Source organism: Medicago sativa, chromosome 4, assembly GCF_051527215.1.
Source record: "Medicago sativa cultivar Bolivia chromosome 4, Bolivia_mono, whole genome shotgun sequence".
Classification (NCBI taxonomy): domain Eukaryota; kingdom Viridiplantae; phylum Streptophyta; class Magnoliopsida; order Fabales; family Fabaceae; genus Medicago; species Medicago sativa.
In genome coordinates, this window is record NC_140752.1 from 9,758,480 (window position 1) to 9,782,290 (window position 23,811).

Consider the following 23,811-nt stretch of genomic DNA (forward strand, 5'->3'; position numbering starts at 1 on the left):
TTCGATCCTTTAAAATTTACTTTTTCTGAATTTACATAATCATTTTTTTAGGCATTTTTGTTGATGTGGTCTATTCATTAATGATGTAGCCGTGTTTATTAGAATTATATTTTTTTTCTGACATGGATATTCCGTGTGACCATATAGTCTTTCTCAGGTCATTAATAAGTAGGTCACATAAGCAAAAATTAATCAAAAATGGGATGGGGTGGAATATTTAAAAAAAAAAATTGAGGGACTAAAAACCCGATTCTTAAAAAGGATCGGAACTTAACTTTCATTTTAAATAAGAAGATTAAAAACTTCATTTAAACATGTTTTTCTTAATATGTGTATAGAAATCTTAACGTCCATTTTTTTTTTTTTGCGGTGGAGGGGTTTGAACCCCAAACCTTGCATATTATGCATTATCTCTACCAACTGAGATAAGCTCACGAAGACTAACGTCCATGTTTTGTTGATGAGTCAAATGCATTATAACAGATGTATCACACTAACATTTGCACTTAATTTCTCTACTCCCAACCATCTAAATACCTCCTTCCAAACCTGTTGAGAAAAGGTACAGGTTGTAAACAAATGAGTACTTGATCCATTCTCTCTAAAGCACAACACACATTCTTCTCCATGTGTGTAACTTGTATATAGCCCCCTTTTTGCTAGTTCATCATGGAATGGTAATTTGGCTAGAATCAATATCCATTAAAACAACAGAATTTTTTATTATCTTTTACGAATTTACTTCAACATGATCTACGGCTATTACTTTAGAATATAGCGAGTAGGTCATGCTAACATGTGTCCTAAGAGCATATGTTAAAGTTTTCACAAGTAGTAAGTATTTATATTGAAGAAAAAAAAATTTGAGAAATAAATTGGCACCATTTCCAATACATTATTTCCATCTTTGATACCTTAATATGTGCTCTTAGGGCACATATTAGCATTTCATGCATGGTAATAGTAATTAGTGATTTTGAGACTTTTACAAATATATCATGAATTTATTTACAGTTGGGTCAAAATGGCTAGTTTCCTACTCTTACGACACAATGATGATATTGTTCACATGTAGCCAGTTCAATTACCTTGTGTCTCACAAGTCGAAGACCAATAAATAATGCAATGCAGAGGGGAATTTTTTACACACAAATAATTATCATGTTAGCTGAAATCGGCATATATCCATTTAAAGGCGCTGAGCAAATTGTCTCCAAGTTGATGGAACGTTAGGAGAAGGTTATAACAACCAAACTAGGGATAGATGATGCTAACTCAAGTCTATTGACTAGTATGTGGGTTTTGAATACCTCAAATTGAGTCAAAGATTAGTAGAACTGGACAGCGAGGTATAAAATCGATGTTCCATGTTTATAGCGCCATTAACTGCAAGAAGCGATGAGTTAAGATACAAATTTTGAGGGAAGGTTGTGCATATGAACCTTGTCAAAGGATCATGCCGTGAAGTGGAAAGTTGATAGCTGATGTGGGCACCACAAACACTTTATTAACAAGGTAAAACCAAAGCATTACTCGTGGAAATAGTTGAGCGATGTTATACATTCTAGGTCATATTTTTCGGTCTGTAGGGAAAAAAATTCATATAAATACCTACTTTGCACAATGTGTCAGACACGCGATAAATCAAACTCGCAAGCTACTTTCTCTATTTTATTCATTTACCATTTTGACTTTATCTTTATTTCACATCAATTTCTTACTCTAGTAGCAACAAAAAAAAATGTGCTTAACGCTTTATTGGAGCGGTTAACGAACCCACAATTAAGGAATATAGTTTCTTAATTAACGTTAATTGCTTTAAGAAAGGGAATCATCATTGAGGACATCGTCCAATAACTTGACTAATCTCTAACTCCATCAACAATTTCTAAGAAAGAAATAAATCAACGTCATATAAAGATGAAATGCCAAGTATCCATTAAAAAATGGTGAAACTTGAAAAAAGGAACAATAAATAATGAGAACTTGGAAACTTTTGGAATCGAATAAGTTGTGAAAGATGGATTTGTGGAAAACTTCGTAATCGGGGTGGGTATTTTATTTTGTCTTTTTTTTAAACTTTGTATGATGTTATAAAATGAGCTTTCTCTTCGAATCAATATATTGGTCATTAAACACTTAAATTTTTAGATTTTATTGCACTAATCCTTAACTCTAATCTTTAAAAGCAAAAAAGAATTTGAGATATTGTGTGCAATTTACAAAAGAACTGTAATCCTTAATGAGAATCTCGATTTAGAATTCCTCATTGCAATTTTGCTTAAAAATTGACTCATTGTCTATCATTTTGTTTGTGAATTCTCAGCCACCACCAACGAATCAGTGCTCGCGATTTCGCGGGGAATCCATCCTCCTAATTTTGCATTTTATTTGTTTTATTTTTTTTAGGCTATTCAAAAATCACTTTAATCTATTCATTCTCTAACAAGCCTCAAGATACTCATATTATTATATCCTTGAATTTCTTATAATTTTGAGTATACTTTTACTTTGAATATATCTTATAATTTCTAATTAAACTGCTTGTATGTGAATTTGATTTTTTTTTCATTAATAGATTATACTTTGAACATGTCCCCCTAAGTGTAATTTCTGATTCCATCCCTGGCCGATTGTTAAGTCATGAAAAACCACAACATATTAGCACTGCGGCAAGCCGGTAAACTAGAAATACAATTCCAAAAACCAAAGAAAATTGACTCTCAATTTTTACTCAATCAAATTCTACCTTTATTTCATAAAATGAATTACAATATATAGAGAAATTTCAACCCTAAGTGGATCAACATATCTCTAAAAAATAAAAATAAAACGCTAAAATATTTGCAAGACATGTGAATTATATGCCATCAAAACTAGGTTGCATGCCTCTCTAGTTAAATTTCAAATCCATGACTATGGATTTAAATATTCATTTGTTGCTTGTTATACAATTCAAATTTTTAAAAGATTTTATTATGATGAAAATGTCTTGTGATATTCGATTAAGACTTTTGTTTAATTTAAAAAAAGATTGGTGGTATTCAATTAAGATTTTCTAAACGTTTTAAACTAAGCATAGAAATAATAATATATTCAATCAAGACTTTTTACAATTTAAAATAAAAAAAAAAGTCTTGTGGTAATTTGGGTTGGCATTAATTTGGTTTAAGGGTAATTTGGGTTGAAATTAACGATTTTTAGCATTTCTTTGGTTTGACGTTTGGATGGAGACAAATTAGCATATTGAACAGGTGACACTATAATTTTATAACAAACACAAAATACAAATTGTTTACAACATACATAATAAATAACATAATGGTTCCTTCAAAAAAAAAATAACATAAGGGTAGATTACAAACCCTTATGATATGAGAATGATCACAGACTCTAATTGAGCAGCTTAGAACTTGAACAACTAGGCTATACAGTATACGAGAATCCACTAAGCAAGGATGTATCAGATATACACACGATTAGAAAGGCATGTTCAAATATGTGCTTCAAAAATTATATATATATATATATATATATATATATATATATATATATATATATATATATATATATATATATATATGAGGGCATTTCAAGTGAGAGGAGTCTTATTTTGAGAGGTGAGAGGGTTAAATTACAACCCTTGGATTAACATCAACATGAAATTCATTTAAAACACATCCGCACACAGTGTATCTTTCTGAAATCTGATCCAGTTCTTCCCCTTTTCCAAGGGAGGGGATTCTCTCCTGTGACTGGAGAGTCCAGTGAGATTCTCTCCATTCAATTTTTTTAATTGCAAACATTTATAATTATTAAAAGGGTAATTAAAGGTTCAGATTTTCACTGCAGAGCATCCAGTGAAATTCTCACTGGAGAGGATCCAAGTCCCTTTTCCAATACCATCAACTCTTTCCAACTCAATCGATGGAATGAAAATGATGCAGGCCTCTGAATTTCCTTCATCCTTTGATATTCTTCCTCGACCTCGAATTCTAATTTTTTTGTTTTGAAGAAGTCCAATTCTAATTCTTTAAAAACCTCAAAGGGGTTAAGTTCACCCTTGTTGCTGTCTTTCCTATTTCTAATGATTTTGATGCATGAATACAAGATCCAATCCATTTTCAAATCCTCATGTGTCCCTTTATTCTGAATCTTTTCTGTTTATTATTTTTTTTTATGATGAATGGTTGAAATTCATACTTTTTAGTATGTGCCGCATAAAAAGAATTTTTCTATAATAAAAGAAAAAAGAAGAAGGAATAGCGATGATATGAAAAAGTGGAATCGAAAAAAAAAACTGCAAAATGAGTAGGCGAGAGAGAGAGAGAGAGAGAGAGAGAGAGAGAGAGAGAGAGGAAGAGATCGCATGTTCAACATGGAAAAGGATGGAGGAGCTGAAAAGATCACCTGCAGTTATAAAAATTAACAGAAATGATAATTATACACAAAATTAGAGACAAATATACGACACCATTCACTGTTACCTAATACATATATATTTTTGTTTATTTTCTCCTCCTTTCCTTCTTTCTTATTTATGGGCATCTTTCCCTCGTTTCTTTTCCCTCTTGTTTCTTTTCTGTTCCCTCTTTCTGATTCACTCATTTCCTATGAGAAAGAACTGATCATCTTTCATTCACTAGTAGTTGCTCATCACTCCTTCATCTTTGTGCAGTGCCACCCTCTCATGCTATTTTCGGTCACTCCAGCTCCCGCCGTAACGCCGTATTCCTCCACTGTTCCTCCTTGTTTTCATGCTCAGGTTCTTACCTTTCTCTACTCTTGTTTTTAGAATTTTAGTAGCTTGTAGTTATTGTTTTACCTTGGTTGAGGAAAACGTTTGTTTGATTCATAAATAGATAGGAAAAAAAAATTCTAAACCCAAATAATTTTTGTTTTATTCCCACTTATTATCTCATTTCATTACTTCCTTCTTCCATTTTTATCATGGGGTGAGATGGTCCCTTCATCATTTTCGTTTTCCCCCAATTTCAAATCACAAACCCTAAATTTTTGAATTGACTAAATAATGAAATTGATTCAGGTTTTATATAATGAATATGCTCAATATTAATTTTCTAAACTTAATTTCATGATTACAGACTTAGACATTGCTAATACTTAAATCTGATACCCCATAATTTAATACCCTCCTTTTATTACAATTTTTCTCTTATATTTCTCTGTTATGTTTTTCTGCTGTGTTGTGATGTTTCTTTCTAATGACAAACTATGTGAGGTACATTATGTGTGCTTATCTCGACGAAGTCCACGCTTACATTTTGAGTTATTTTGTGCAGATTTGGGGTGTCAATTGCCCCCACAATTGAACATTCATGGATGATACAAATGATTTTGTGGATTGTGGTAGTATTCGTGATGAAGGCATAGAAGTTGACAACTTTAATGTTGAAGATGAAGATGCATTGTGGGAGCCTATGTTAAATCATTTTATAGAGAATATGCTTTGAGAAAGGGTTTTGATTGGAAGATTAGAACATCGAGAAAAGGAAATGATGGGGAGGTATGCTACTTAATTCTTGCATGCACAAGAGATCGGGCTGAAGTGACGAAAAGTGTATGTACATTGAAGACACGTCCGACAATGGGAAAAAGTTGTCCTGCTAAGATTTGTATCAAGTTGAAAGCAGATGGATTGTGCTACATTAAAAAATTTGAGCCTAATCATTCTCATCATACCAGCCCTACAAAGGCAAGGTTGTTCAAGGCTAACAAGAATATGGACTTGCATGTAAAGAGGACAATTCAAATCAATGATGATGCAGGTGTGAGGATCAACAAGACTTTTCAATCTCTTGTTAGAGATGCAGGTGGTGATAAGTGCTAGGAAGTGATATTTTCATGTTATATTTTAAGCACTTTTGTTACTTGTTTTGCAAGAAATTTAAGGAAAAGCCGAGATAAAAGTGATAATTGCCTTATTACGCTTTAATTGCCTTACTTTACCCAATTGTGCAGGATTTAACCTCAAGACACTAAGCAAGCATGAAAAAGCCAAGAAAAGAGCAAAAGGCCGCAAGCACTACACTGCTCGCGAGGCGAGCACAGCAGCTCGCAGTGGCGAGCTTCAAATCAAGCCACAAAGCCGTGAGCACCCCCTTGCTCGCGAGGCGAGCAGAGCTACTCGCCGTTGCGAGTAAGGGCGGTTTGACCCTCCCAGGGTGACGTGGCAGAATCTTAATGGTGAAGGAATCAGAACTCGCCATGGCGAGTAATGCTGCTCGCGAGGCGAGCTCAAGCATAGTGGGAATTCTATAAATAGCCCACTTGCTATTCTTTGTAAATATCTAGGAAATATCTAGGGTTTCTATTTTCTTCTTAGTTTTTCACCTTTAGATATTTTTAGAGAGAAAATAGGGTAGTTCTTCATAGAGTGATTTTGGTTTTGGAAGTTGGATCTTTATTTCTTTGTTGAGACATCACAAGTGTAATGAATCCTTCCTTTTCAATCCATCCTTGCAAGGCTTCCATGATGATGTGTAGCTAAACACTCTTTGTTAGGATGAGAGGTACTTGATCTTGCTAAACATGTAATCCTTTTGATCTTGCAATATATGATTCTAGCAATTTATATTCAATATTGTTGTTATTCTTGTGTTAATGCTTTCAATAAGATTCAAGATGATTTGGACACAAACTCTTGAATCTTGAGCTAGAATAGCAATATATCTTAGGTTAACTTACTTGACATCTTTGTTAATCTTGTGATAATCACCATAATCAAGAGCTAAATGCTTTCGTATAACTTAACCAGGCTGGACACGGTCGATTAGGTTATCCGATCGACTTTGTTATCGTTTAAGGAATTTGGACACGAATGTTTAAACGATAACTTAGAAATAATTATATCACTTTGGACACGAAGGATAGTTTAGAATTGATTGTGATAATGTTGTTTATAAAGCTAGAATTCGTATGGATCATTAGGTTACGTGTGACGCTTGGTTAAGGAACGCTACTCCTAACAAGTTTCAATCCTTATTTATCTCATCTTTTACTTTTTGCAAATTAGTTTAGATAATCACATTTCATTCCAAACAAACAAGTACTCTTAATACTTTGAATGATATTTGATGTTAAACTGTCATTGATAACGCACTATTCCCTGTGGAGACGATACAAAAATACTTATCTTGTTTGATGCTAAATATACTTTCATCAAAATGGCGCCGCTGCCGGGGAATGGTGTTTAGTTATTATAGATAGAACGATTGATTTATCATTTTAAGCATTCGTACATATCCGTAAATAGTTTTCATTTCTTGATAGTTTTTTGTACTAACCTCTTGTTGATAAACAAAGAAAAGTTTCTTGTAAGTTGTTTCCGTTTTAGGATCACCACCTAGCCAAAATCATGGCTGATCATGGTTACTTCAACTTCTATACTCCACCCGAGTATGAATCCTATCCGCAGTATCAGCAACATTCTTATGAAGATGAGAGATACAAGGTGATAGAAAATACTTTGAATACCTTCATGCAACAATCCATGATAAACATGCAAGATACCAACCAAAGATTGAAGACTTTATCACTTCAAATTGGGTTGATTCAAGCACAAATCATGGATAACCAAGCCAACAATCAATCCACTCTTAGAGAACAAGAAAATAATCCAAACATGTTAGAGAGAGTCGGAGAGATTGTTGAAGAAATTGTTGTTCACAATGAGGTAGTTACAACTGTTGATATTGAAGAAGCAATGGTGGTTGAGAAAAAGGAACGGTTACTAATCAAGGAAGATTTAATGGTAACAAGAGGGAAGAAGATGAACAAGGTTGAAATCGATCGAATCATTGATGAAATTTGCACCTTGTTCAAACCAATGTTAAGGAGGTCATGGACTCCACATCATCTGTTCTTAAAGTTCATGGAATTCCTCCCAAAGCAAAGGAGTACAAAGGATGATGTATTGTCCGTTTCATTTTGGCCGCCCTAACGAAAAAGGCGTCGAGCTAACGACGTTAAACAAGCGCTTGTTGGGAGGCAACCCAACTTTGTAAGTCTATTTATTGTTTTAAGGCATATTAGGTATTAGAGTCATGTGCATGCATCAAAACATCCAAACCAGGAGCCAAAAAGAAAGCACAAATTCAAAAATTGTCACCACTCGCGAGGCGAGTAAAACTGCTCGCCACTGCGAGCAAACTGTTAGTCAACACAGTCAACGACCAATTCACTCGCTGCTGCGAGTACAATTGCTCGCGAGGCGAGTAAGTGCAGTTTTGGGGCAGTTACGCATTCCTAGGCCACTAACTCACATTAACTCCCCTTTATTTTCCTTAACCACCCATTACCACCTTTTCCTTAATCATTTTCGTTTTACTTCTCTCTCTAAAAGAAAAAAATCACTAAACCTTCTTCTCTCAAAAACAACAACACAACTCTAACCCTAAAACAAACCCTCAACACAAATCAAGTGGCATTCAAGTCAAGCCATAATTCAGAACATCATCTCTGCATTTTGCATCTTATTCTAGCAAACAGGTTTGTACTTTACTTCTTTTAATCAAAGATGATTATGTATGAAACCCTAGGATAGTGGATTTGGTAATTTCTGATTATTTTTCTAAACTAAAGCCCAAATGATTGAGATGAGACCAAATCATGCAGAGATTCATTTTCTTTTCCATTTGCATCCACAATTTTGGGATTACCCTTTTGTTTAAAAAAATTTTCATAAAATTAGGGTTTGTGGATCAAATTCGAATTTCAAGCATAGCACATGATTTAACTCATCTCTTTGGCACTATAAGGGGCGCAATTGCTTTATTTAGGGTTAGGATACTTTTTAAACTGAACCACTGTTGTAAAAATTCGATTTTGGCCAAATTCTGGGTAACTCGCCGTGGCGAGCTTCATCACTCGCGAGGCGAGTGTTCTTCTTGAACCCAGAAATTTGTCTGGTTGCTCGCCACTGCGAGTAGAGCTGCTCGCGAGGCGAGTAGCTTCAGAACCTGAAATTTTTGTTCTGGTTTGAAGTTCTAGTGATGCCAATTGTGCTGATTTGTTTCCATACAGATTTTTGACTGTTATATTGTATTGTGTATGGATTTCCTGGCTGTTTTGCAGGTATGGCTCCTAAGAATCCTCAAAAGAGAAAGAAGGGTGAAGCCTCTGCACCCCAACCCTCCCGAAACCGAAGTTTTGATATGGGTAGATTTAAATCCCGCTTTCATCAGGAGAGGTATGTCGAGTTGCTCGACCAAAACATGTGGGCTGAGAGAGTGTTTAACATTAGCCCTAACGGACCTTATGGGGAAATTGCTAAACTTTTGAAAGACCAAGGGTGGGATAGACTTTGTAACCCCATCACCAACCTAAATGCTGAGCTTGTGCGTGAGTTTTACGCCAATGCTCTTCCTGAAAACCCCCTCACTGATATCTTTCCGTATGAGACTGTTGTCCGGGGTCGCACCATTAAATTTGATAGGGCAGCCATCAACAAATACCTTGGCAATCCCTTCGAACTACCCCATGACCATGAGTATGATGAATTTCACACCAAACAAAACTTGGGGCACTTTAAGGTTGATGAAACTCATGAAGAAATCAAACGATTTCTTTTGCTTGAGGGTTTCAACTATGACAAGAGTGAAGCCGGGAGAGAACACCGCTGCCAATACAAATTCATGACTAACCCGGCCAAAATAATCCAAAAGTTTATCCTCTACAATGTCATGCCAAGTAGCCACATGTCCGATTGTGTTGTGGAAGTGTGCCCCCTCATTTACTATATCCTTAATGGCAAACCAGTGGACATAGCTCGAACCATTGCTTGGGAATTGAGGAAAGTCGCTTTACAAGGGAAGGGTGAGCCAGCAGCCCGCCTATTCTTCCCTGGTCTCATCATGGGACTCATTAAGGATACCGGTATGAAGCTTCCTTCCGCCGTTCATGAGAAAATTCGCAACCCCATCAATGATATTTTCATCACCCGTTTCATCATGGGTGAATCTAAGAAAGATAAAGGTAAGGGGAAGCAAGCTTCATCTTCTCGGGCACCTCCCCCACAAGAAGAACCCATGCCATTCCAACCCACTGCTGCCTTTGATTTTGCTAGCTACGTTCAGTGGCAACATCAAAGCAATATGCACACTTGGAATATGCTGACAGCTCAAAACCGTGCAAACACCTACTTCCAACAATCTCAGTATGTCATGCAGCAGCAAGTAGGCTACCCACAGGAGGTGATGGATCAGTTCATGACACCACAGGCTTTTCAGAACTATGTTAATTGGCCTGAGGGCATGCCAGGTCCATATGGAGGGGTTGGAGACTTTGCAGGGCATGAGAATGCAACCATGGGAGAAGATGTAGGTGGTGATGAGGATGATGATAGAGATGATCCAGCAAATGTACCGAGTGCTACATCTTCTCACGATGGCTCGGATGATGATATGCAATCTTAAGGAGGAGGAAAAGTCTTGAAAGCCAGTTCTTCATAGAGTGATTTTATCAAGCTTTCATTCATTTCTTGCTGTCTTCCTTATATTTCATTTGCTTTCTCTTTTGATACTTTTTGAACAATGTTACTTCTTTTGTGTTTTGATTTGGCACTAATGACTCAGTTTATTTTTGTATTAGTACAATCGTATTGTGTTATGTTGTATTGTGTTTCGTTGGCACAATTAATTTAATTAGTATTGTGATGTTCTTATTTATCTTAGTATTGTTTATTTTGTATTATGATTAGTTAAATTCATGTTTAGCATATATTTTTTGTATGATCAAGTACCCTTTTGGTTTTAATAGCCAAAGCTTAAATTTCAATTCTCAGATGATTGATATTGATTCATAGTTATGATTAAAAGCGCAAAGCCAAGGTACAAGTTTCCAGTTTTTCTAGGTTTTTACTCTAATATGGAACGAGTACTTTGTGCAAATTTCATTTCATTTAGTTCTTTACAATAATTTATTTGTTTGTGAACCACGTAGTACTAGCCTAAAGTGAGGAAACCTCAAATGTTTGTACATATGCAAGGAGACCGGTATTCATTGTTTAACTCAGTTGTTTTATGTTAAATCAAATAATTGTTTTAAATTGTGTGAAGGCATGGAAGTGATCAAGGCACATTTTTTTGTTTATAAGTGAAACTTACTTGACCACAAATAGCCTACCTTGTGAGAAGAGCGAGTACTTGCTAACCCATTTGAGCCAAATGAATCAGGAGTCATCAATTATGAACTGTCAATTCATAAGCACAATGCTTGATGAAGTTGCCTTTAAATTTTTCAAAATTCAGTTCATCTTTGACGCACTTTAGGACTCTGATATGTTTTTAATTGTTGAACCCTAAAATTTCAATGTTATTTGTCCCTTTTGCCTTAGAGTAGAGGAACATTCAATTAGGGTATTTGTTGATTCAAGTTGGGGAGAGAAGGTAGATGTAAATCTTTTGTCAAGTACAATGGTGTAATTTTATCTTTGATCAAGACAACATGTTGTTGTAAATACAAAAAGAAAAGAAAAACAATGTGTACATGAAAAGAAAAAGAAAAAGAGAAAAAGAAAGAAAAATCCAAAAAGAAAATAAGTTGTCAAGATCAAAGTGCTTCATGTTTAAGCACCAAGGGTTTGTAATGATTGGTAGGAAAGGTTGTGAAATTTAATGGTTGATACAAGGAATGTTCCTGATTGTTAGGCTTTTTGATTTCAATTGCCCCACATATGACATTTCTTTTGTAGCCAAGCCAAGTTATAACCCTCAAAGACCTTTTGATCCATGTTCTTTATGCCTTTTGAAATGATATTTGGATGGACACATAACTTGATTGGAATGTTAACTTGATTTCCGGATGTGTGTTCATAACCCTCATTTGTTTGTTTTCAATTGTTTATCTACTTTCAAAGAAGTGTGTTAGGTGTGGTTCGTGAATATATGTATTATTGTTTTGAACTATTTGGCATGAGCTTTGTACATAGGACTCATCTCATGTTAGTAGTAGAATTCTAAATTAGTTGGAAACTTAGCCTTGCACGCACATTCATTTTGAATCATTATCTGAGAAAGTTTTCAAAACCTTTTGTACTTGTGTCTTGTTCTATTAACTTGTTTGATTTTCAATCTTTTGTTTGAGGACAAACAAAGAGTTAAGTTGGGGAGAGTTTGATAAGTGCTAGGAAGTGATATTTTCATGTTATATTTTAAGCACTTTTGTTACTTGTTTTGCAAGAAATTTAAGGAAAAGCCGAGATAAAAGTGATAATTGCCTTATTACGCTTTAATTGCCTTACTTTACCCAATTGTGCAGGATTTAACCTCAAGACACTAAGCAAGCATGAAAAAGCCAAGAAAAGAGCAAAAGGCCGCAAGCACTACACTGCTCGCGAGGCGAGCACAGCAGCTCGCAGTGGCGAGCTTCAAATCAAGCCACAAAGCCGTGAGCACCCCCTTGCTCGCGAGGCGAGCAGAGCTACTCGCCGTTGCGAGTAAGGGCGGTTTGACCCTCCCAGGGTGACGTGGCAGAATCTTAATGGTGAAGGAATCAGAACTCGCCATGGCGAGTAATGCTGCTCGCGAGGCGAGCTCAAGCATAGTGGGAATTCTATAAATAGCCCACTTGCTATTCTTTGTAAATATCTAGGAAATATCTAGGGTTTCTATTTTCTTCTTAGTTTTTCACCTTTAGATATTTTTAGAGAGAAAATAGGGTAGTTCTTCATAGAGTGATTTTGGTTTTGGAAGTTGGATCTTTATTTCTTTGTTGAGACATCACAAGTGTAATGAATCCTTCCTTTTCAATCCATCCTTGCAAGGCTTCCATGATGATGTGTAGCTAAACACTCTTTGTTAGGATGAGAGGTACTTGATCTTGCTAAACATGTAATCCTTTTGATCTTGCAATATATGATTCTAGCAATTTATATTCAATATTGTTGTTATTCTTGTGTTAATGCTTTCAATAAGATTCAAGATGATTTGGACACAAACTCTTGAATCTTGAGCTAGAATAGCAATATATCTTAGGTTAACTTACTTGACATCTTTGTTAATCTTGTGATAATCACCATAATCAAGAGCTAAATGCTTTCGTATAACTTAACCAGGCTGGACACGGTCGATTAGGTTATCCGATCGACTTTGTTATCGTTTAAGGAATTTGGACACGAATGTTTAAACGATAACTTAGAAATAATTATATCACTTTGGACACGAAGGATAGTTTAGAATTGATTGTGATAATGTTGTTTATAAAGCTAGAATTCGTATGGATCATTAGGTTACGTGTGACGCTTGGTTAAGGAACGCTACTCCTAACAAGTTTCAATCCTTATTTATCTCATCTTTTACTTTTTGCAAATTAGTTTAGATAATCACATTTCATTCCAAACAAACAAGTACTCTTAATACTTTGAATGATATTTGATGTTAAACTGTCATTGATAACGCACTATTCCCTGTGGAGACGATACAAAAATACTTATCTTGTTTGATGCTAAATATACTTTCATCAGGTGGGCATGAAAATGTACCATTTAATGAAAGAGATGTGAGGAATTATGTTAACAAGGAACGGCGTGCAATTGGAAAAGAAGGTGATGGCAAGGCCTTGATAAACTATTTTTGTCAAATGAGGGAACGAAATCCAAATTTCTTTTATGAAATAGATTTGGATGACGATTTTCATGTAAGGAATGTCTTTTGGGCTGATGCAAGAAGTAGGGCTGCTTATGAGTATTTTGGAGATGTTGTAACTTTCGACACAACATATTTGACCAACAAATATGATATGCCTTTTGCTGTTTTTGTTGGTGTGAATCACCATGGTCAATCAACATTACTTGGATGTGGGTTGCTATCAGGAGAAGACACAGAGTCGTTTGTATGGCTTTTTAATTCATGGCTTCGTTGTATGCTGGGAAAGCTCCCTGTTGGTATTGTGACTGACCAATGTAAGGCAATGCAAAATGCAATCGAGGCAGTTTTCCCTAAAACTCGCCACAGGTTGTGTTTATGGCATATAATGAAAAAAATTGCCGAAAAACTCAGCGGATATGGTGATTATAAAAGGATTAAGTTTGCAATGAAAGAAGTTGTTTATGATACGTTCACAGTAGATGATTTTGAAGAGAAATGGTGTTTCTTCATCGAAAAATTTGAGCTTCAACAAAATCATTGGTTGACTGGGTTGTATAATGAACGTCATAGATGGGTACCAACCTTGTTAAGAAATTATTTTTGGGCAGGTATGTCAACAACTCAGCGAAGTGAGAGTATACATGCTTTTTTTGATGGTTATATCAATTCAACGACCAGTCTAAATCAATTTACGAAACAATATGATAATGCTCTCCGTAGTCGAGCAGAAAAAGAATTTGAAGCTGATTTTAATTAGATGAATACCACAATTTCTTGCGGGTCAAACTCGTCAATTGAAAAGCAATTCCAAGGTGAGTATACTCGTGCTAAATTTAAGGAGGTTCAAGTTGAATTTAGATCTAAAATGAATTGTGCTTCTTCATTAGACATTGTGGAGGGCTGCTTTGCCACATATCATGTGTTGGAGGATGTGTTAGTTGGGGATAGAACGAAAGAACATGTATTTAAAGTTGTGTTTAATCGAGAAAACCATGATCTTAGTTGTGAATGCTCATTGTTTGAATTTAGAGGTATTTTGCGTCGGCATGTGTTATGTGTGTATGCTCAAGAGAGGGTTAAAAACGTACCAGAGAAGTATGTTTTTACTAGATGGAAGAAAAATATTAAAAGGAAGCATACATATATTAAGACCAGTTATTGTGTGACACAATTGAAGCCACAAATGGAGAGGTTTGACAAGTTATGCAAGCATTTCTACGAGGTTGCTGAAGTAACGGCAGAGTTTGAAGACACATCTAAGGATCTCCATGAAATTTTACATCGGTTTACTTCTGATTTACCCACCAGGAATGCTACAACTGAAAATGTTATAGGAAGTTTCAATGGTGACTCAAATCCAAACAATGGTATTGAAATTCATAGTCCATTGTGGGTTAAACGTAAAGGCCGCCCTCCATCAAAAAGAAAAATGTCTGCAATCGAAAAAGTTGTTAAGAAGGCAAGTAAACGATCCAAACAGAGTGATGGCAGAGGAACTAATGTATGTTTTATTTTATTTATAAGTTTTGTAATTACCATGTATATATGGATATTGCATCTTAATTTTCTGTTTGTCCAAATTTGTAGGACACCAATTCTGAAAGAGTGACAAATCAGTTTGACAACAACATCTACATTGAACCATCTGTTGATGTTGTAAGTGATGGAGATTTGCTAGATGCAAGTACAATGGTAGTTAACTAGTATGAACAGCTCTGATATTTTTTGGACAAAAGCTAAAGCACTCATTGCTAAGAAGATGAAGTGGCCCTTTTGTGTGTATATAACAAGACTTTTATAACAATGATATTGTGTTTTTTGGTGGCCAAATCATGGGGACAAAGGTTAATTCATGATCATGAATTTTGGTTTTTTTTTTTTTTTGGGAAAACATGTTTAAAACATGTTTGTAAAGTTAACATTAGGTACAATGCTAGTTAACTTATGTAATTTAACTTTTATTTTGTGATGTAATTAATCAACCATGAAAATGGTATGGTAGTAATGGACAAAATTAGTGAACAATATAAGGTAGCAATGTTAATTTGCAAGTTCATGTCAATGAAATATCACTGGTGTGTGCTTCTTATGTGTCTTGTATCATTATAAGGTAAAAAATAGTTAGAACTTAAAATTTAAGCATAGAAAAAAGACGTGGTTATCTTTTGTTAAATATCATATATTCTCTTCAAAGATTTGATTAATTTGCAAATTTTCGCAACCGCCTTGTTAACAGTACCAGCAACGGACTATTGTTTCTATTTTATTGTGGCAGTCCTGTTATTTGGTTGGTGCATTGGTCGAGACGGCTAGTTGGTGTCCTAGACCGGTTTGAGAGCGCGACAGACCTATTTGGAAGTGTTTTATCTGTCACTTTAGTGCTGATTGTGAGGCAACTGTATGCGTTTTTGGGCTTTAGGGAGCAGCTGTTAGTTTTCTTGGTTCATCCCAAAACAGAGCTTACATATCCTGGTCTTGTTGGTTTCACTCATTTCCATTGTGAAATAATTTGTATGAATTATTTAGCTTGTTCTCTTTTCTGAAAAATCGTGATTGATAGAGTTGTAATGATTATCTGAGCCATACATTATACATGTTAATCTTATGTTTTAGATTGGCTTATGATTATGGTATATTCAAATTTAGTTTATTTGTTTTTAATCTGAGCCCCTGTTTACAAGGAGAATTACATAATCATAATTTGAATTAGAATGGTTAAGATCTTGACAGTTATGTTTAACTAATCTAGTATGAGATGCGTTTTGCATAAATTTGTTAAAGGAAGTGTAATTTTCTATTGTGTGTTCTAGTTTTGTTTGTACCAATGATGTCTTTTAACAATCCAACTTGTCTGAGGTTGTAGTTAACCTAAGATCCTATTCGCAGACTGAAATTGATCCAGTAGACACAATAAATTTCGAAAGCAATCATTGCCATTATCATAATACAATACATTTCCATTTTGATACAAATACTATGATGTTCACCAATACATTTCCATTTCGACTAGTCTATGCAAGGTGCACAAAAGAACGCGCGGAAATGGAAAAGATAAGATATAACAATGGTGCCGCCTATATGCGTAACACCTCCACTAAAGAGAAACAAAAAACCACCAAAAACCCGAACAAGGTATCGGACATTGAGGCTGAGATATACATTTATAACGAAGCATACCACCGCCTCAAGTTCGAAGACATCCCAATAAAAAATCTAGCCGCAAAAACACCCTGACAACCTAAACCAGCATGCGTATATCAGTCACAACAGGACAAAAAAACTTGCAGCATGACTGCAGTAGCAAAACCAGACGGCAAAAAAACTCCCAGCAGACGCACATGCATATCAGTCCCAGCAGTACAAGAACCTGATGAATGAGTTTGTAGACATTTTTTTCACTGCAAAAGGCAAACACAGTCATGAAACAAATCAATACATTGTTCACTGATAAAAGAAATATAGTTTCAAAGGGAAATTAAATGTTTTACCTTTTTCTTTTTAATACCCATACCATCAAAAGAAAAACTGAAAAACACATTGATGAAAATGAGTTGGAGATGTGAGATTTACCTATATCAATTTGCTTCAGTCAATGGTGAAAAATTTGAGGAGCACGATCTGAGAAATGGAGATAAGAGAGGTTCGATTGAAATGGGACGTTGTAGTGACAACTCGGATTAAGGTGGCGGCGCAAAGAACAGGGAACTCGCCGACCTAGTCATGCGTGCTCTCTTTCTCTCACCGTTCTCTTGCCACCGACCACCGCCTATATTTCGTTTTCTAATTTTGTAGGTTTGTAGAGAAGATGAAGGGAAAATGGTATTGTAGATAATGTCGATGATGATCGTGGTGTTAAGGACGGTGTTATGGTGGTGGTGAGGATGGATCTGGGCTCAGTTCTTTCTCGTCGGAGTTCTGAACCGATCTGAGTTTAGTTTTGAATGGATCTGGAGCATGAGATCGATGACTGTGGGCGATTCAAGGTGCGATGATGAAGATGGCAGGCACGATGCTGGTGGTAAACGATGAGGACGGTGGAGGTGGTGGTGAGAGAGAGAAGAGAAGAGAGAGTGATAACACGGTGGCTGAGAAGAGAAAGAGAAGATACAGAGAAGGGAGAAGGAAGAGTGTAACGTTTTTACAAAATTGCCACTGCTTTATGGGTGAAATGTCAAAATTGCCCATGGTGTTGTATTTGTGTCTAATAATTTGTGTTTAGTTATCATTTCTGAAAAATTAAACACCATGGTAAAGATTGATCCAAAGGTCAAGATTTGATCCTCTCACCTCTCACAATAAATACTCCTCTCACTTGATATGTCCTATATATATATATATATATATATATATATATATATATATATATATAATCAGATAAGTTGTGGCTCAGGCAAGCTCCAGACTATGTCTGGATGGGAGTATGTTCCGAACGGATGGCCCACTTCCGCTAGTTGAAGTGGGAGTATGTTCCGACAGGATGGCCCACACGACTACAAGAGGAGTCGAGTTCTAGCCCTCATATAGGAAATTTATTCGATCAACAGAGGAATGTATATGGGGTTACTCCACTCGGATCCATTTCCTAAAATGAACTCAGATAATGTTGTTTGTTCAATGCTGACCTTCTAACATTAATTTGAAAACATGGTATGAATATGATTTTAACAAGGCTTATAACAGTATACAATTAGCGATCTTAGATCTCCCCCGATCGCTAGTTATGCAGAACAACACATTAGATTCTAAATTAAGTTATGTACAGATAGATGACGATCATAGGTTACCCGAGATTGCCTAAAACCTAGGATATGTGGAACTCACTGAGACGTCTTGTCTCATCCCAATCCCTTTACTTTATTTCAGATAAGCAGTTGGCTCGTGGCAAGGATCAATAGAAGGAAGTCGGACAATTTACCTATATGTATATATACATGCTTCGTACCAGTTTAGATAATCTTCAATGTTTTCGTATATGTATCAGATATATGTATTTGACAGATGTTATTTTTATCAGATGTACGGACCTGTGATGATGTTTGTAATCATTCGAATGAAATTCTGTTGTAATTTTATTGTATTCATTACTAAGTTTAACGTGTATGATAAATATTCTTGATAAATTTAGTATGAGTGTTACAATAATCCAAATTTAAAATACACAAATTTTTACTATATTATTGTAAATATGAAAGTCAACAAATTCAATAAGATAACAGATCTTAGTATCCACAACCGGACCTGCAACATTTCCAAGAAGAGAAATGAGTTTTTAGACGACGTTTACTAATTTATTAATTTATGAGGTTTTTTTTTATAGATATGGCAACTGCAACACAATTCGTATTTTGTGTTTAGTCATCTGTACAATATGCTCACTGCATCGCGGGCTAGTTTTGCTTGAAACCTAAAATTTAGATCATGGAATAAAGATGGCCGTCATACTATTGATGCACTTGATGTTAATGTTGACGTGTGATGAAGGACCAAGGGGATGTAATTTTGAATTTTGTATTTTTGTGAATGTTTGATAAAGTATGATATTAAAAAGTGAAGAACGGTGGTAATAGACAGAAATGGTAGCCAATTTAAATTCCCAATCCAAGGAAGATGTTCAGCTTGGTAGAGGATCGCCACAAGAAACATGGTTTCTTGATAAGATCAAGTCATGATTCAATCCAGAACCACAAAGAAGCAAAGCTTCCAAATTCACATAAAGTGACTTTTTTTTTATCAAAATTCATCTGCCTTTTATTCAATTGTCATGTGCCTTTTATACACAAAGGTCCACACTATTTTGACAAAGGAAAACTTAAACGAAAATCATTAATTCAGCAAATAATCCTAACATAAATGCCTACGATGCTGAATTGTTACAAAAAGGTTGCATATTGATTTCATCATTGAAAGGTTGCTTAATTTCTCTTGATTGCGTAGATGTTGGCAACCAATTTCTTTCCTTAAGTGTGCACCTCCACATCTTGCTCTTGATTGCTTGGATGTTGGTCAACTCTTTAATTTAATCACATCCCAAAATTTTAAGCATTTAGACCATGACACAAGTCGATTTTGCTCCTGAGTTAAACATATGAAATGTAGATAATTTTGTAGCATTTCCAACGCTTCAATGAACACCTCAATCGGACATCCAGAACTCTAGATATGACAAAAACAAGACATATATATTTACCTACGAAAATAAAAAGTTTGAACCAAAAATAATTTGGTTCTTTTATTCAATGATGACTTTATTATTCTTGTCAAGGTAGAGCATTTTAGGATCACATCATACCCCCCCCCCCCCCCCCCCCCCCCCTCTTCAAGAGAGTTCGACCTCGAATTTATGGTTTGAATGCCTCCCGGGTCAAAAATAAATCTATAGAATCCATACCAAGTAACTTCCAATTTAGAGATTTCAAGTTTAAACAGCCCTTCATTTTTATTGGAGGAATTATTTGGAATTTCTTCTCTTTGTGATTCATGGACATAATCATCATTCCAAAGCTCATAATTTCCATCCACTTGTTGAGAAAAAATTTCTTCATTCACTTTGTTCTCTTTATGACATAAAGGAATGTTAGAGAATTGAACAATATTAGAAGAATCCCAACATTTAAAAACACAAACCAACGTAGAAGAAGGTACTAGTGTTGTAGTATGCCATGACTTCAAACTATTTTTGTCTTGTTTTTCATTTTTCTTTGCTTCTTCCGCTTCTTTTCTCTCCTCACTTTCTTTTCTTTCTATTTCTTTTCTTTCTTGCTCATATTTTTCTCTCATTTTATTTTGATCTTCTATTACCTCACTAGGACTCAATGATGCAAGAATAATCTTTTGATCATGATGAACAAAAGAATATTTATTGGAATACCCTTCACGGTTAGCCCTTTTATCAAATTGCCAAGGTCTCCCTAACAACAAGTGACTAACCATCATAGGTACTACATCACACAAAACAACATCCTCATATTTTCCAATTGAAAAACAAACCTCTACTTGTTTGTCAACAAATATTTCTATACTTTCACTAAGCCATTCAAGTTTGTAAGGTTTAGGATGTGGTTTAGTCTCCAAGTGAAGTTTAGAAACTAAACGCGTGCTAGCAAAATTATTGCAACTCTCTCCATCAATAATTAAAGCACATACCTTTCCTTGTACTAGACATCTTGTTTGGAAAATGTTTTCTTTTTTACTTGTATCTTCCTTCATGACTTGATTTTCCAACATTTTCCTTACCATGAGAAGCTCTCCACTTCGTATTTCTCGAGACATTCTTCTTCTTTTTTTTCAATTTTTTTTCTAATACTTCAAAAAGAAAATAAATTGAAGGAATTGCAAAGATAACATGAAAAACAACACAAGATTTCAAAATTGAAACAAAAAATTGTCCCAAACAAAACCGTGCTCTGAATACCACTTGATGAAGGACCAAGGGGATGTAATTTTGAATTTTGTATTTTTGTGAATGTTTGATAAAGTATGATATTAAAAAGTGAAGAACGGTGGTAATAGACAGAAATGGTAGCCAATTCAAATTCCCAATCCAAGGAAGATGTTCAGCTTGGTAGAGGATCGCCACAAGAAACATGGTTTCTTGATAAGATCAAGTCATGGTTCAATCCAGAACCAAAAAGAAAGCAAAGCTTCCAAATTCACATAAAGTGACTTTTTTTTATCAAAATTCATCCGCCTTTTATTCAATTTTCATGTGTCTTTTATACACAAAGGTCCACACTATTTTTACAAAGGAAAATTTGAACGAAAATAATTAATTAAGCAAATATGCTAACATAAATGCCTACGATGCTGAATTGTTACAAAAAGGTTGCTTATTGATTTCATCATTGAAAGGTTTCATAATTTCTCTTGATTGCGTAGATGTTGGCAAACAATTTCTTTCCTTAAGTGTGCGCCTCGACATCTTGCTCTTGATTGCTTGGATGTTGGTCAGCTCTTTAATTTAATCACATCCCAAAGTTTTAAGCTCATTTAGACCATGATACAAGCTGATTTTGCTCCTGAGTTAAACATATGAAATGTAGATAATTTTGTAGCCTTTCCAACGCTTCAACGAACACCTCAATCGGACATCCAGAACTCTAGATATGACAAAAACAAGACATATATATTTACCTACGAAAATAAAAAGTTTGAACCAAAAATAATTTGGTTCTTTTATTCAATAATGACTTTATTATTCTTGTCAAGGTAGAGCATTTTAGGATCACATCAACGTGAAACCTTGATTGTAGTGAATGAGGTAACAATGTTTTATTGCTGAGATTTTTTTTTGTTAAATATTTTGAGACATTATTTTTATTGTTGAATGATAATGTTTGTTTGTTTTGAAATATTATTGTTATTAGGATCTTTGAAAGATACTTAAAAAATTTAATTAAAAGATCTTCTTTGCAAGATATTTGAACTTAAATAGTTTGATTTCTTTTAAACTTTAATGTTTTTTTTTTATAATAACTTTAATATTCTATATGTAAGAAATTGGTAAAAAAAAAAACATAAATTTTCAACCCTCAAAATTGTTTTTCAAAATATTGTTACTTTTTATGTAACGAATACTACTTAATAAATCTAAAAGTAATATTAAAGGCGTCAATTTGAATAGATGTATAACATCAAACTGGACAAAAAAGTCAATCTTACCATCAATGGTGGCCCGAAGCTTGGTCGTATGGTCGACCGCCCAGGGCCCTATATTTGAGAGGGCACATATTTTTCTTAAGGGAAAATTACATTAACCTCCCCTAAGGTTTTGTTAAATGTCACATACCTCCCCTCTTGTTTCATAAAATACAATAAACTCCCCTCAACTTAACTCTGTTAACAATCTGTTAAGTTGAGAAAAAACAACCTATCAAAATAGCAATAATATGAATTACCAGTTAAGCATGTACAACCAATTAATTTTAACAACATTAATCTAAATTCTTTAGGGAATGGATACAAGCAGTTTTGCGGTGGCAGGGTGTTCATGTAGATATATTTCTGTGATTTTTTTTTTCCATTCCCAATTTTATCTTTAAACTCTGTCAACATCAAGTTTCACACCAAAAGAAAATCAAATTGAAGGTTCATTTTCCAAACCCATCCGTGGCTTCCAACCAAGTCTTGGTTACCAAGATAGTAATTTGTCAAAACATAAGATTAAAATTGAATTGGCTTGTGGTTAATCATGTTCATCTGCTAGTTCCCTTTTGATATGTTTTTGTTTTTTTGTTTTGTTTTTGTCTTTAAATTGGCTTGTATGCTTCAGATGTAGGGTGAATCTTTGTTTCAGAATCAATAGATGGTGAGAGCTGAGTGAGTGAGCAAGCAATTCAATGGTTTTGTGGGAGGGGTTATCTTTAATAGATGTGAATGGCCAAAGATGGTGAGAGCTTTAGATTCATGTTTATATTTTAACGGAAGTATAACACTGTTAAAGAGATGTAAAAAGAGAAGGGATGTACTTATCTATTTATTGAAAACTTAAGGGAGGTTAGTGTTTATTTTAAAATTAGAGGGGGTGTTTGTGACATTTAAAGAAAACTCGAGGGAGGTAGGTGTAGTTTTCCCTTTTCTTAATAATGTTTAAAATATCTATAAATTTCGACTTTTTTTTATGAATAATATGTGTTAATAGTTATATGAATACTGATTTTTGCATTAGTATTAGTAATGAGAGTTGTTCGTGATGTGATTTGGGTCGATTTTAAAGCAAAAAATCATCTAATCCAAATAGAAAAATCACATAATATTTGGTTTGATTTGCAATTCTCATTTAAAATAATGTGATTCAATTAAATATACTGTATTAATTTGGTTTAATTTGGATTGATTTTAGGATATCCAAATTAGAATTGTAAAACTATTATTAATATTGTAATGAAATCATAAGGTAATTAGTTTGATGTAGATATAACATATAATATACTAAAATTTAATATTACTGAATGAGAGTGATTCATTTACATTTGAAATATAAAAAATTATGTATGTGGTTTGGTTATAAAAAAGAATATGTAACCCGATTCAAATAGTTTTCATAAAAGGTCATTGAAACACATCCAATGATTTTCAATTTTGTGTGCAGTGTTTTGTTTTTATAGATCAATTTGTGTTTTGAATTTGGTTCGATTTAGATATCAACATTCCCACTAGCAAGGTGCATGTACACTCACACAAGTGTTTTTATTTTTATGCATGTGAC

General features: G+C 34.5%; 1 long non-coding RNA gene and 1 pseudogene across 2 annotated transcripts; one reads left to right on the forward strand and one right to left on the reverse strand.

Annotated features, from left to right (window-relative positions):
• Window positions 1-5,339: 5,339 nt before the first annotated feature.
• LOC146926137 (protein FAR1-RELATED SEQUENCE 5-like) lies at window positions 5,340-15,436 on the forward strand (annotated as a pseudogene). The gene is made up of 3 exons (XR_015034034.1): window positions 5,340-5,834; window positions 13,484-15,108; window positions 15,195-15,436. The product of XR_015034034.1 is annotated as a protein FAR1-RELATED SEQUENCE 5-like (transcript).
• A 1,086-nt stretch (window positions 15,437-16,522) lies between these two features.
• On the reverse strand, window positions 16,523-17,747 carry LOC146926138 (uncharacterized). The gene is made up of 2 exons (XR_015008105.1): window positions 17,178-17,747; window positions 16,523-17,005 (listed from the first exon to the last, which is right to left on the reverse strand). It is a non-coding gene; the product is annotated as an uncharacterized LOC146926138 (long non-coding RNA).
• Between the last annotated feature and the right edge of the window lie 6,064 nt (window positions 17,748-23,811).